At 46.2% G+C, this 12,698-nt stretch overlaps 1 protein-coding gene across 2 annotated transcripts in view; it reads right to left on the bottom strand.

The window, feature by feature from the left end:
* AMOT (angiomotin) overlaps window positions 1–8,849 on the bottom strand; it is a 46,781-nt gene extending 37,932 nt beyond the window's left edge. The window contains exon 1 of one of the 2 annotated variants that reach the window (XM_041484637.1): window positions 8,027–8,849. The gene's annotated coding sequence lies outside the window, so the exon portion shown is untranslated. The remainder of the gene's footprint in view (window positions 1–8,026) is intronic. The other variant, XM_041484638.1, reaches the window with a different exon arrangement.
* Window positions 8,850–12,698: the final 3,849 nt, after the last annotated feature.

Below are 12,698 nucleotides of genomic sequence, written 5' to 3'. Positions count from 1 at the left end.
AGAGTAAAATGTAATCTTCAAACACGCAAACCAGTTTCATGTGCATTATCAGAAGGGAGCAAAATGTTGACAGTGCATCATTTGTCCCTACAGATAGCATCAGACTCTTTTAATTGCTGCTGAGATTAAAAAAAAAAAAGATTGGAATCACCATCTACGTTAAAAATAAAGTCAAAATTCAAAGCGAAAAGCTTAACCAGTCCTGAAAACAATGGAAATATGATCCTCAAAGAGATAATATCCATTTTGTGCCACCTTAAAGTAGTTTTTCCTCATATGTCAGTTGTGACATCCTGAAAATTTATATCATAAGTTGACACAAATAAAAAAACGTAGGTGGAGGAGGACGCAGAGAAGAAAACAACCACTATGGCCTAACTTTAGCATGGAATTTTCTGGCTTTTTCTAGCAATACCACAATTTAAACTATTTTAAGCCCCCATATGGAGGAGCTCTTCTTATTTCAGAAAGCTGTTTCACAGAATTTAAAGGGACTAACCACAGAATCCAGAAAGCAGGCAGGAATGCCCCCTCCCTTGGTCTCAGATCTGGTTTTTGTTTCCTGTAGAAAAAGAAACAGCTAAAACACAGGTAAATTGCCAGTTATGAGCCAGAGATGCTGTGACCCAAGGAAGGGCACAAACCCAGTGCAGTACTGGGACAGCCCAACACCACTGAGAGATCTCAGTGGGTACCATGGGTTAAAAATATGAATTAAAACTAAAACCCTACAGAAGATCCAGCCCACTGCATTTTTAGACAGCAAGGATGTTATAAAAGTGGTTTTGGTGTTGTTCTTTTATCACAACCACCTGGGCTTTTCATGTGCACCTTGTAAAAAACCTTTAATTACCTATAAGATGATTAATTGAGCCTCACCACCACACTGGGAGGAAGATATTACTCCATTCCTTTTAGCAAAGTGGTGACTGGCTAAGTCTTGGCCTATACTGATGTTTTTTGTTGCCACAACTATGTCACTCAGGGAATTGATTTCTTTCAATGTGAGTATTCCAGCAACCACTCTAAAACAGATGCAGTTACAGTAGGAAATAATTGGGTTTAGGTGTATGGCTTAGGAAACCTCATATAAACCACACCAGCACGACTTCTGCCTTGCTAATAGAAACTTCATCACTGCTAGGAAGATTTTCTGTAGCGAGCACAGATCCTGCCTAAATGGATTGGGGATGTTGGCACCCCAAGACTCGTGCAAGCAGAAGGCAGAGGAACCCTCTGAGGGTTTTCTACAGCTGGAGAAGATATTTCTGCAAAGGATCCTCAGCAGCTGCAGAAAAACAGTTTAAAGACTTAGAGCCCTAATGAACAAAATGAACTTCACTGAGTGCACAGAAACCAGAGGTAACACACGGCTCCTGGAGCACAAATCCAAGGTGATTAACCTTCCCTGCTCCCCCGAGAGCTCAGTCAATGCCAGCAGGGCTTGTGCAGGAAATGCACTCAGCTCTCCCCTGCCTGAGGAATGCAGTGCCAGAGCCTCTCCAGGCAGGAAAAGCTGTCCTGGGTCTCCCAAGGGAACACACCCTGCAGTTTGCCTCCCCCAGCTCCATCCCAGCCTTTTGAGACTGCTCCATGGAAGCTCTCTCCAAACCCCCCGAGCAGCAGGGGATGGGCCAGCAGTGTCCCACACACAGTTCCTATTACCATCCCTGCTCCCCCAAATCAGAAATCCACTGGGCTTTCAGCACATGCTAAATCCACTCTTCCCCCCAGCGGTGCTAAGTTTTTTTAATAACTTTTTCTTTTTTAAAGAAGATCCAAGTGCTCCACACCCAATCCCAACTCGATGAGAGCAAAAGCTGCTCTTTCTCATGTAACTTTGGAGTGCTCTTTCCTGCCTGCTCTCCACAGATCCCTGATCTTACCCAAAGGAAGGGTGGAACAGGCTACATAATGGCTCTTGGTCTCTTCAACCTTCATCATTTACAGTAAAAAGTGTTCCAAATTTGTTTTTACCCAACAGAAATATCAGCACTCAGCTGTGATGACTCCAGAAAATTCCAGATTACCACCTCCTTGTGCACTTCCACAGGCTATCCCAGGATCCCAGACTGGTTTGGGTTGGAAGGAACATTAAAACCCATCTCGTTCCAACCCCTCAGCACAGGCAGGGATGCCATCTCACACTGGTTTTAAGTTCTGGCTCTCCAAAAATACAGAGGAGGTTTCAGCTTTGTTGCTTTTCAAAAAGACAATGGGAAAATAAGGAAGATATATTTTCCCAAGCCCCACAACAAGACAGGCTAGCCCCAGTCTGAAGCAATCAAATTTGTTTCAGCTGAACACAGAACCACCCAAATTAGAACAGCAGGAAAAGTCCACCAAACCCTGATGGGAACAAAGTCACTGAAATGTGGAATTACTTTCCTTGAGGGTTACAGTAAATAATCCTAATATATTAAGTAATTCTTTCAAAAAACAAGTTGTGTAGAGACACAAAACATTTTGAAGAAAATATTACCGCGACACAACTCTTAGACAAGGTCTTACAAATGCTAATTAATTCATTAAGCAAAATCCTAAACTGGCTTAATTCATAAACATTCATATAAGAGAACTGTTCAACAACATTTTGGTCTACAATTGGACACTGTAAGTGCTTTGCTAATACAAATAAGCCTTTAAAAACCAATTTTATTGGATCAGCGAACTTTTTTGTTATTTACACAAAGTCTGGTTCTGTACTGTGACCAATACTGATGAGCTTTAGCCCAACAGTGGTTACCAAGGAAAATGACCAAAGACCTCTCTAAACTCCCAAGGAATTTAAAATATTTAGTATTAAAAAAAAAAAAAAGGTTATTTTAAGCTGAAACACAACCAAACTAGACAAGAGTCATTCTCAGAGAGGACGAGAAAGTAAAAAAGCAGCAAGTCTGAATGGCAGCATTTATCTCTGAAGCCCTTCTGCAGGACCAAGAATGCAGAGTGCCTGCCAGGACCAGGAGACACTCTGCTGTGGGGAACAGGAGGGAGCCCCCACTTCTCCAGGGCCAGCCAAGCCCTGTGGGACTGCCCAGGACAAGGGATGACACATCCAACCACCACCACCAGGGACGGCCTCAGCTCCATCCCAGCGAGACTCCAACACAGGCTCCTCCTGCACCTAAACTGAGCTCCTCACACAAACCTCTCCACTCTGCTAAGGCAGGATTTTAAAGCTTTGAGGCGTTTGTTTCCACAGGCCTTTGAATTCTGTTCTCAGGGTTTCTTTTTTAATTAACATTTCATTTTCTATTCCTATTCACCCCTCATGCACTGAGCTACTGCTGACATCAAATGTCTGGTTTGCCCTGAATGGCCATTTATACACAAGTAAGTTTTAAATCTATTCTTATTTTAAAAACTACATCCAAGTGTCCGTGTAAACACAAGTGTCCATCAACCACAAAAAACTCCTTTCACTTACAGCATAGTAGGCAAGTAAGAAAGATTATATTGTATGTTTAAAAATTCATTGCTCCTAGGAACAACTTCACACTATTTTTCCCCAAAGTTGTTGGATCTTTTTCCTGTCCTGAAGACAACATTTCAAGGCTACTCTGGAGACCAGGTAATATGCAGGATTTGGATATTTGCTGACTTTAGAGTTCACCATACAGCCCATTACTTTCACATGGACACAGTTCCAGTATCAGGTCTGTCCAAAGCATGGATCAAATGCTTTTGGAAAGGCTGAAGGTATGGCCATGGAGGCTGCAGCATGAAGTTCTTCCTGTGGCCAGCACTGCATTCCAGAGGTGCTTGGGAATACACACTCCTGTATAAGAGGGTTTAACAACTCCTGCAGCCAAACTGGACTCACAGGGCAGGTAGGTGCCTGCTCTTTCATAAAAGACAATTATTTAACTCTACATTATGATGCTGCTGCCACATATAGAGCACATGCAGAGAGAAGATCAGGCACCAGGGTATGTGGAAGCCTAACCTAGAAAGTACCTACTCATCAGAAAGTAAGAAAAGCAGAGAATTCCTGAAAGGAATGAGCTTAGAGAAATGGGTTGTGGCCCAGATTCAACACAATGGACTAAATCACTTTGACAAATCCTCTAGTGCTTCCTGCAAGTGTATAACCCCAGCAACAGGCAGTTTGGAACACTTCTATGAGGAACCAAGTCCTCTCTTGTATTTCAGTGGATAGAAGAGGAGAAAGAGAGCCTGGACCTTATTGCCAATCCCCAAGAATGGCTGTTCTCACACTTTTATAAACACTTGGTCTCCATGGAAGGGGGATACCTAGCAGCAAACATTGGCAACCAAGGACATTCCACTCCCACTATATCGTCCAAAATAGCAAGGAGGGGGGAAAAATCCATAAGGCTACTTTGATTAGGAACCCTTTGAGAGGACTTCTTCAAAAGTGAGTGTCTGAAAATACCTTGAAATGTGGGAATGTGCAACAACAGCCAGATAGGGAAAAACAGGCATCTTACTTTATTCTGAAAGCATTTACACTTCAGCCCAAAGTAGGAACATCCATTAATCCAAGAACCTTTTGCCAAGAACAAGGTCATCATTTTCTTTTTAATTCACAACAGAACCCAGCACACAACATGTTCTGCACCAAACAGAGAATCTCATCATTTACAAGTGTTTGGAACCAGGTTTTAGTTTAATGCATACTCTGAACTTGTAAGAACTTTATTATACTGGGTTTTGTCTTCCCTGCAGGCCAGAGCTCTGCAGCTCTTTAAAAGCCAATAGTAAGAATGAAACAAAAAGTGCACAAGGAGTTCTGCCCCACAAGGGGGGTATAAACAGACAAATTCTTTCACTGCCAGAAGAATTTATACATTAACACACTCTTGGACTGTTGACAATTCTAAAATTGAAGACCTATTCCTGTGTATACATTAATACAACAATCTAAACCAAGCTCATATTTTACTCCACATTAAGAAAATTAAGCTTTAATGAGCTCAAATTTTCCTTGAGCTGTTTGCTCATTGCAGTGACTGAGCCCCAGCCATGGAGTAAGGCATCATTGTGCTGAGCCCTAGGAAGAATTAAACGGTGCAAGTTGTTCTATCAAAATAACCACCAAAAAAAAAAAAAAAAGATATATAAATCACATTACACTCAACTGGAAACAAAAGGAAGGGCTAGAAGTGGGAGAAGCATTTATGCTCTGAGAACCTGGGGGATGCAAATTCTCAATTTCACTGTCATGGTTAGGAAAATGTGGCAGCAAAGCAATGCAACCTTATTTCTAAATAAACAAAAAGATTGATCAGTCTGCTGATGCAAGACAGACTAAAGAGAACAAGAGAACTATTAAATTATCTCCACTTCTGGGATTCTGGCTATTCTTTTGCAAAGTGAATGGCTTATGCTAATCAGGATGCATCTGAAATGCATCATTCAAGCCTTCTTGTGCAAATACAGTTCTTATTTATCCCAAAAGATCCCCACCAGCTGGCAATGTTTGCATACAATGTTAAACCCAACCTCAAGAGCCCATGCATTATGAGTCATTTTACACTTAAAAACATTAGTTCCCTTCAGAGTTCTCCAAGACCGTGTATCCCACGAGAAGAATTTTAGTGGAATTCAGCAATAATACACTATGTTACCATCCAACTTCCTCTAGCACAAAGAAGTTACAAGTTTTCTGTTGTTCGGTGGGTTTGGTTTTTTCCCTCCTAACAGCGCTTTTCCTCCAGAACATCTTTGGGGAAGGAACAAAAGGATTTGCACCAATCCCTTCTACATGAATCAAATATTTATGCTATACCCTCTTGAAGCACTTTCATCTAGTAACCTATGGAATGTGATCTCCTGACCTCAACACTCAGGCACGTCTAAATCAGCTGCCCTTTGAGCTGTATTAGAGGCCACAGAGAATTTTTATACATTTGTATCACAGGCATACGAAAACCTTGTGGCCCAGCTGTGGCGTTCTCTGCTACAAAGCATTACTCCAAAGTGTACTCCGGGCAAGGGGAATGCTTTGCCTGTCCCACGTTTATGGCACAATCTGATGTCTTGTGTCACCAGGAGCAGGCAGGATGATGAACCACGCTATCAGCACATTAACCAGTCAGCACTATTTAAATCCAAGTGTCATGCCAAACTCCAAGCCCACGTCCCACCACACGGCCACTCTGTCCAGCTCCCTTCTGCCTCCAGCCCCCATCCCCAGGGCAGCCAGTGCTGCTGCAAAAAACCTCCAGAATCCAAAAGGCAAAGCACTTGTGGCATGAGCAGGGACCCCGTTCCCTCCACCTGGAAAGCCCACCCTTTCCTCAAGAAAAATAAATCATTCTACGTTGTCTTTCTGGTTCCCAGGAATCTTTGAGGGATGGGGTTATGTTGCAAATAAGTGTCCTGGCAGTAAAAGAGAGGGAGACCAGGTGTCCCAGATGAACCTGCAACTTCAACTACAGCACAAATTTTTCCAGGGTCAGCTCGTGACCCTGCTCCCTCGAGGAGCAATAACTGAGGTAACCCCGGTGAAAGTGACCCAGAGATTTAACAGGGTCATGGGCCTGATGGTAGGGTTCATGTTTTCACAGCAGCCCTGAAAAACCTGAGTGATGCTGCCCATCGCTCACACGGGAGCAGCACGAGGGCGTAGGGAAAGCTCGAGAACACAGCTCTTGTGTTCCCACCCTGACGTGGCAGACAAGGCTCAGTGCCCTGGAATAGTCAAGCAGAAAAATGTGAGACAGGAGCCAAAACCAAGACCCTGTCCTCTGCCCCAGGATGGATCCTGGTCAGTCACTTGCCCCAGTCCCCTTGCAAGGTGCCCCACTGGCTGCTGCACCTCAGCAGAGACTGAGGCACCCCCAGGTCTCTGAGGGCCCAGCAGCTCAGCACACTGACTTGCCGCCCCACCTATTCCACTTTCTTTTCCCATACAAATCCTTCCAGGGAAGAGGAAGGGGAAAAAAAAAAAAAAAAAAACCTTAAAAAAGAAAGAGGAACAGGGAGCAGGACAGACCAATATGTAGCATTTCCTGTATCATCCACAGGAAAAACCCACGCAGCGGGGAAGAGCTCAATGTCAAGGCTGGTTTCACCACATGAACAGGCAGTTCCTCCTGCTGGGGGATGCTGTGTGATTCCACAGGGAACAATACAATCTTCCCTGACACAAAGAGTCCCACTAGCAGCCACACAAAATTCCACAGGTCCTTCCCTTGCAGAAATGCCTGGTAGCAAAGAAGGAAGGAGGAATGTGGGTACAGAGCTGGGGGAGAAGGAAAATGAGACATTCACTGTGGTATTATCACTTGCAAAGCAGGACACACTCAGCACTTGGCCCCTACAGAAAGGGGTATTCTGCAAAATATGTTTCCCTGCACAGAGACTGGGCCTCCATCCAGTTATTATGTGCACATGTCCCTGCTGCGTTTTCAGTCTTACTTTGGGAAAAAAAAAAATCTAAAAACAAAGAAAACATCCCCTCATATTCACTGTGCACAGTGCCAAGCGTGCTCCTGACCATGTTCAATAATCTGTTAAGGCGTGCTAATTATGGGTGCAACACTTTTACACCTTGTGACACAGCAGTAAAGCACTTAATGTAAAACAAATTCCAGTGTGAAACAAGAAATCAGCCGATGGTGGCAGCCCTGTTTGCACGTGTGATACAGAAATGCACATAGATGCTCCTCTGTGCAGCATGACCAGCAAAGACAATCTCAACACGTGGATTACAAGCACAATGACTGCAATTATTTTCTCAAAAGAAAAGAGCACCACAAGAAACGGCTGCTTTCAAACACGGCCTGACACAAACCCACTTCAGCGACTTCCACCGAGTTTTACTCAATGCAATTACACACAAGTACATCACTATTCCTTTTGGCAATTTACTACCACTGGTGAAAGAGGTGGATGAGCGTATTTTGTTCTTTTTTTCTTTTGCAAGATGAAAAGCAAACTTTACAAGAGAGAGAAGTGATGGACAAAAGCTGACAGAGAAGAGAGCCAGTCTAGCTCCCAGGTTAAGGCTGGAGAAAGAATGCAGAGTCCCTTCCAGCATGAGCACATCTCTTACCTACCGATCCGCTGAAGACAAAAGGGTTTTCTTCTTTTCAGAAACTGGACACTTGTAGCTCGTTGGGTCAGTCACACAAAGCTTCCCTGCTGCCAAAGGTATTCTTTTTCCCCTCGGGTTTTTGTTGTTGTTGTTTGGTTTTTTACCCCAGAGAGTAAAGGGCACAACAGTGGATTCAGCAGGGGCAAAGGGTGGAATTCGAGATTTAACGGGCTGGAGAACTGCAGAGCTCTCTCCAAAAGATGCTGTATTTCAAGGCGCTTTCATTTGCAAATCCTTCTTCATCCTCAGTGTCAATAAAACTGGAGGAGGGGGAGTAAACTTTTTTCAACGCACAAATAAACCGGACTCCACAATACGGGGAATGTGATACGAACTGGATTTGTGGCTCGGCTTTTTCTTTTATTTAATAAATATACTTTCAGAACAGGCAATCGAGCTGGAAGGGGGGGGGTAGAAAAAAATCCCAGAGTCAGCCAGGACCTGCCCGCGGTCGCTGGGAGGAGGATAGCGGTACCTCGAGAGCGGCAGAATAAACACAAAGAGGGGAAAGTCCGCGTCCCGGCGGTGGCAGCTCGGCTGTCAGTGGCAGCGCCGCCCGGGGCAGTCGCAGCGCCCGCGGCCCCGGCAGCGAAGGGCGGCCCGCGGCATCGCGCCCGGGCGGGCTCGGCTGCGCTCGCTGCTTCTCCGCGGTTACCTGTGCGCGGCGGCGGAGCGGCACCGGGCAGGCTGGCGGCACGGAGCGCAGCGGAGCGGGCGGCACGGGCGGCTGGGCTCCCTCCTCCGCCTCCTTCCGCTGCTGTGGGCGCGGGCGGCCCGCGGGACGCGCCGGGCCGGGGCGGGCAGGAAGCGCCGCCGCCCCCGGGCCCGCCCCGCCCGCGGCACCGCCCCCGCTCCGCTCCGCTCCGCTCCGCCCGCCGCCGCTATTGTGTGCGGACACACGGACACACGGGCACACGGGGCGGCCCGAGCCGCGGGGCGCAGCGCTGCGGATCCTGGCCCAGCACACGCACCCCGACAACCCCACCCTGTGCCCGGAGCGGCGTCCAAACGCTCCTGGAGCTCTTGGGGCTGTGCCCTTTCTCTGGGGAGCCTGGGCAGTGCCCCAGCGCCCACCGGAGCGAGAACCTTTCCGAATACCCAACCTAAGCCTCCCCTGACACAGCTCCAGCCGTTCCCTTGGCTCCTGTCCGTGCCCACAGAGAGAGAGATCGGAGCTGCCCCTCCACGGCCCCTGGGAGGATGCTGAAGACCACAACGAGGCTTGTGGTCCTCCAGGCTGAACACACCAAGTGACCTCAGCCACTCATGAGAGTTTCCATCTAGACCTTTCCCCATCCTCGTGGCCTCCTTTGTACACTCTGCTAAAAGCTTAATATCTTTTTTATATTGTGGCGCCCAAAATGGCTCAAAACATTTGAGGTGAGAACACCTCACTGCAGAGCACAGCACAGGAGGACAATCCCATCCCTGGCCTGGCTGGTGATGCTGTGCCCAGTGCCCCCCAGGACAGCCCTGGTCCCTCTGCAGGAGGAGCTACCTGGGCGGCTGTGGAAACACCAACAGGAGTCAGCCCCACCAAAACCAGCCTGCCAAGACACTGGACTGAAATGGGTTTATAGCAAAGTACACCAGCCCAGGACTCACCCCCCTTTTTGCTGGCCAAATGCTGAAAATAAATGAAAGCAAGGCAAGAACTGGTCATGACTAACTGCATATAGGCAGGGTATTAAAGGAGATCCCTGTATATCATGTTCTACTTAAAACCAAAATGTACACTGCACGGTCTTCCAAAGCTTAGGCTATCCTAACAGGAAATATCCACAGACCTCTACTACTCTGCCACAGCTGGAAATAATGGTCAGTGTGAAAAGATGAGACTGAAGACACTTCTCAAATACAACTCTGATTTTCAGCATTTTATCACAGGATAAAAGATGGTGGCCACATTCAGAGGTGGCTTTTGCTGAAGGCTTTAGTGCCTGGAATCAGAGTGTGGAATTTCAACTCCTAAAACAGTTTATCTTTAAACATTCCACAACCTTTACAGCAAAGCATGGACACACCACCTTTGTGCACGTGACCCCATTCAAAAGCCTATAAAAGGATCCAAAAATGCTGCTAAAAAGAAATACTTCAGGCAGTCTTGTTTTGGAAGATCTAATAGAGGATTAGTAATGGCAGTAACACAGCTCTGCAGTGGAACCAGTCTTTGCACCAGAGAGGCAAAGCTCTTGTTCTGAAATGGGCTAAGCAACACCAACTTCTCCTCACCCAGTCCCTGTAATCAGGGCAAATCCCCAGTCTAAACAAGGCTGACAGATAACAAACTGGTCCTTCAGTAGGGACTTATTTGTGTACAAACAATCTACCCTGCCTTTCTCACAATCCACCTCCTCCTTCAGCTTTTGCATAGGGAGCACTGGAATCCTCCCCCAGTGAGACCATTCCTGTCCTGAACTCCAGAGGAGGACAACCTCCCAGTGACAGCTTCCACTTGGCTCCTGGTCATTACCTTGTAATTTCAAAAAAAAAGAGAGAAACAAAAAACTGAATGCAGCTGTCACGGTGTGTCCACAGCTGATTTAATACATAAAGGCCTGATCATGCAAATATGAAGCCCACTAAGCAGTACTAATTTGGTAAGGTTTGAAGCTAAGATGCCACCAGTTTCCAAAAAACCCCTGAAAGTGCAAAAACTGGCCACATGTCAAATCCTTACACTGTGAAATTTGGCCTTCATGTGAGGAGAGATGGCATGATTCAGCCATTTACCTTTTAATCACTCTGAGCAAATAAATCCTTTCCAACATCCCCAAATGTTAGCATTGAAAGAAAGACTTGGCCAAAAATTCAGGAAGTCAAATTACAGAAGTCCCAAATGCAGCATTCTATAAATATCTATTTTTTCCCCCCTCATAACCAACATTCACTCACTGGAATGTTTTAATGGCAGAAATGCAGAAACACATGTAAACAGCTCATTAACATCCCATAACCTTACAGTTTGAAACGCCAAAGGAAAAAGAACAGGCAGCAGAGAAGCAGCTACTGAAGGCAACATTTGCTGGATGCTGTGGGGCAGCGTTGTAAGGGAAATTAGCACAGCTAGAGCAAGGGAAAGAGTTATAAACTGTGCTTCAGTCACACATCCTGTCTCCCTCCCACATGCTCAAAGAAAATATGGGAGTAAAGAGAGGAGGCAGAGTCATCAGGAAAGCACAAGCGTTGCTTCATGCAGGCACTGGGGAGCAGCGAGCCTTGCCCGAGGCGTGTTAACCTCGACTCCTCTGCTGCCTATTCCAGGAGCACTGCTCGTGTTCAACCCACACAACTGGAGATACCAGCCTTATCGGGACTGCAAAAGAACAAAGCTGCATGAAATCCAAACTCTCTTCCTTAAAACACTCTCCCCCTGTATCCTCCCTTCACCCAGCTCCCCGCCCAGGCCGGTGCTCAGGAGCTCCAGCACACATCTGAACGGCTGCCAGCGGAGGAAGCGAGCAGTTTCCATACACACATCACGCCACAATGTGGGAATTCAGGAAACAACACAAGAAAGGGGTTCCTAATAACTGTTCCAGCGTGCTCGGGCCAATTTATGCAATCACACAAAGGTCACGGTGGTTGTGCTAAAAAGCACAAAAGATAAGCGCTACAACGGCAACTAATTCAAAGTAGAAGAATAAATCTCGGGCTTAGGAAAACCTGGTGTTGCTCCACCTACAATTTTTTAAGAGGCTGTCCTTCACATTCTTTAAAATTCCTCCATCTTAAAGTTCCTCCCTCCAGGAATGGCTGTAACTCTGGCGCCCTTTGTCCGCAGCAGCTGGAGCTCAGGAAGCTGCTGATATTATCCCTCCTGTACAGACACAGCACAGCTCAGCTCAGCATCCACTCAGCACACTGCACAGGGCCCTGAATTCATTTCCGTGCATCTCTGATCTCGGGCCAGTTTAACAGAGCTTTTCTTCTTGCACATAAAAATAAAGTGTTAGCAGGGCTCAGAAGTGGCGTTTAGCTCTTGAGGCCAGACAGAACGTCCCCACCAAAGTGAGGGGTTCTTTGTCTATAAAATACATTATTGGGCAAAATAATGACCCTACAGTAAACAGACAGTAATACAAAGAAACAGGGGAAAAAAAAACTAAGAAGAGGAACTGAGGATGTTTGCCAGGAATGTGAGCAGGAGCAAGGAACAGGAATTTCTGAAAAGGGAGAGTGTATTTCTTGTCATAGAAGACAAAGTCAGAATCCCAGAATGGTTTGGGTTGGAAGGGACTTAAAGCTCATCTCATTCCACCCCCTGCCTTGGGCAGGGACACCTTCCACCATCCCAGGTTGCTCCAAGCTCCATCCAAGCTGGCCTTGGACACTTCCAGGTGAGTTTGACAAATACTCATTGAATAAAAGGAAGTAAGCGAACCAACATCACATGTTTGGGAATACAGAACAAAACAAGACTAAAAGATTTTAAAGCCTTGTAAAAGTCACAAGAAATGTGTGGAGAAAGCACCAAGGTACCAGAAGGTTGAGTGGTTGGTCCAAAGTCAGGCTGGGAATTCAGTCTGCACTTGCAGAGGCCCCTGCCTTGCTGCCCACATGTACAGTGAGCTCAGACATGCAGTACTGCAGCTTTTGCTGCTGTTTCACCACCTGGTTTTAGCACCCA

This window comes from Pyrgilauda ruficollis, unplaced genomic scaffold (assembly GCF_017590135.1).
Source record: "Pyrgilauda ruficollis isolate IOZ18807 unplaced genomic scaffold, ASM1759013v1 scaffold67, whole genome shotgun sequence".
Lineage (NCBI taxonomy): Eukaryota > Metazoa > Chordata > Aves > Passeriformes > Passeridae > Pyrgilauda > Pyrgilauda ruficollis.
The sequence above is the reverse complement of the archived record's forward strand: the minus strand, read 5'-3'. Positions and strand labels throughout refer to the sequence as shown.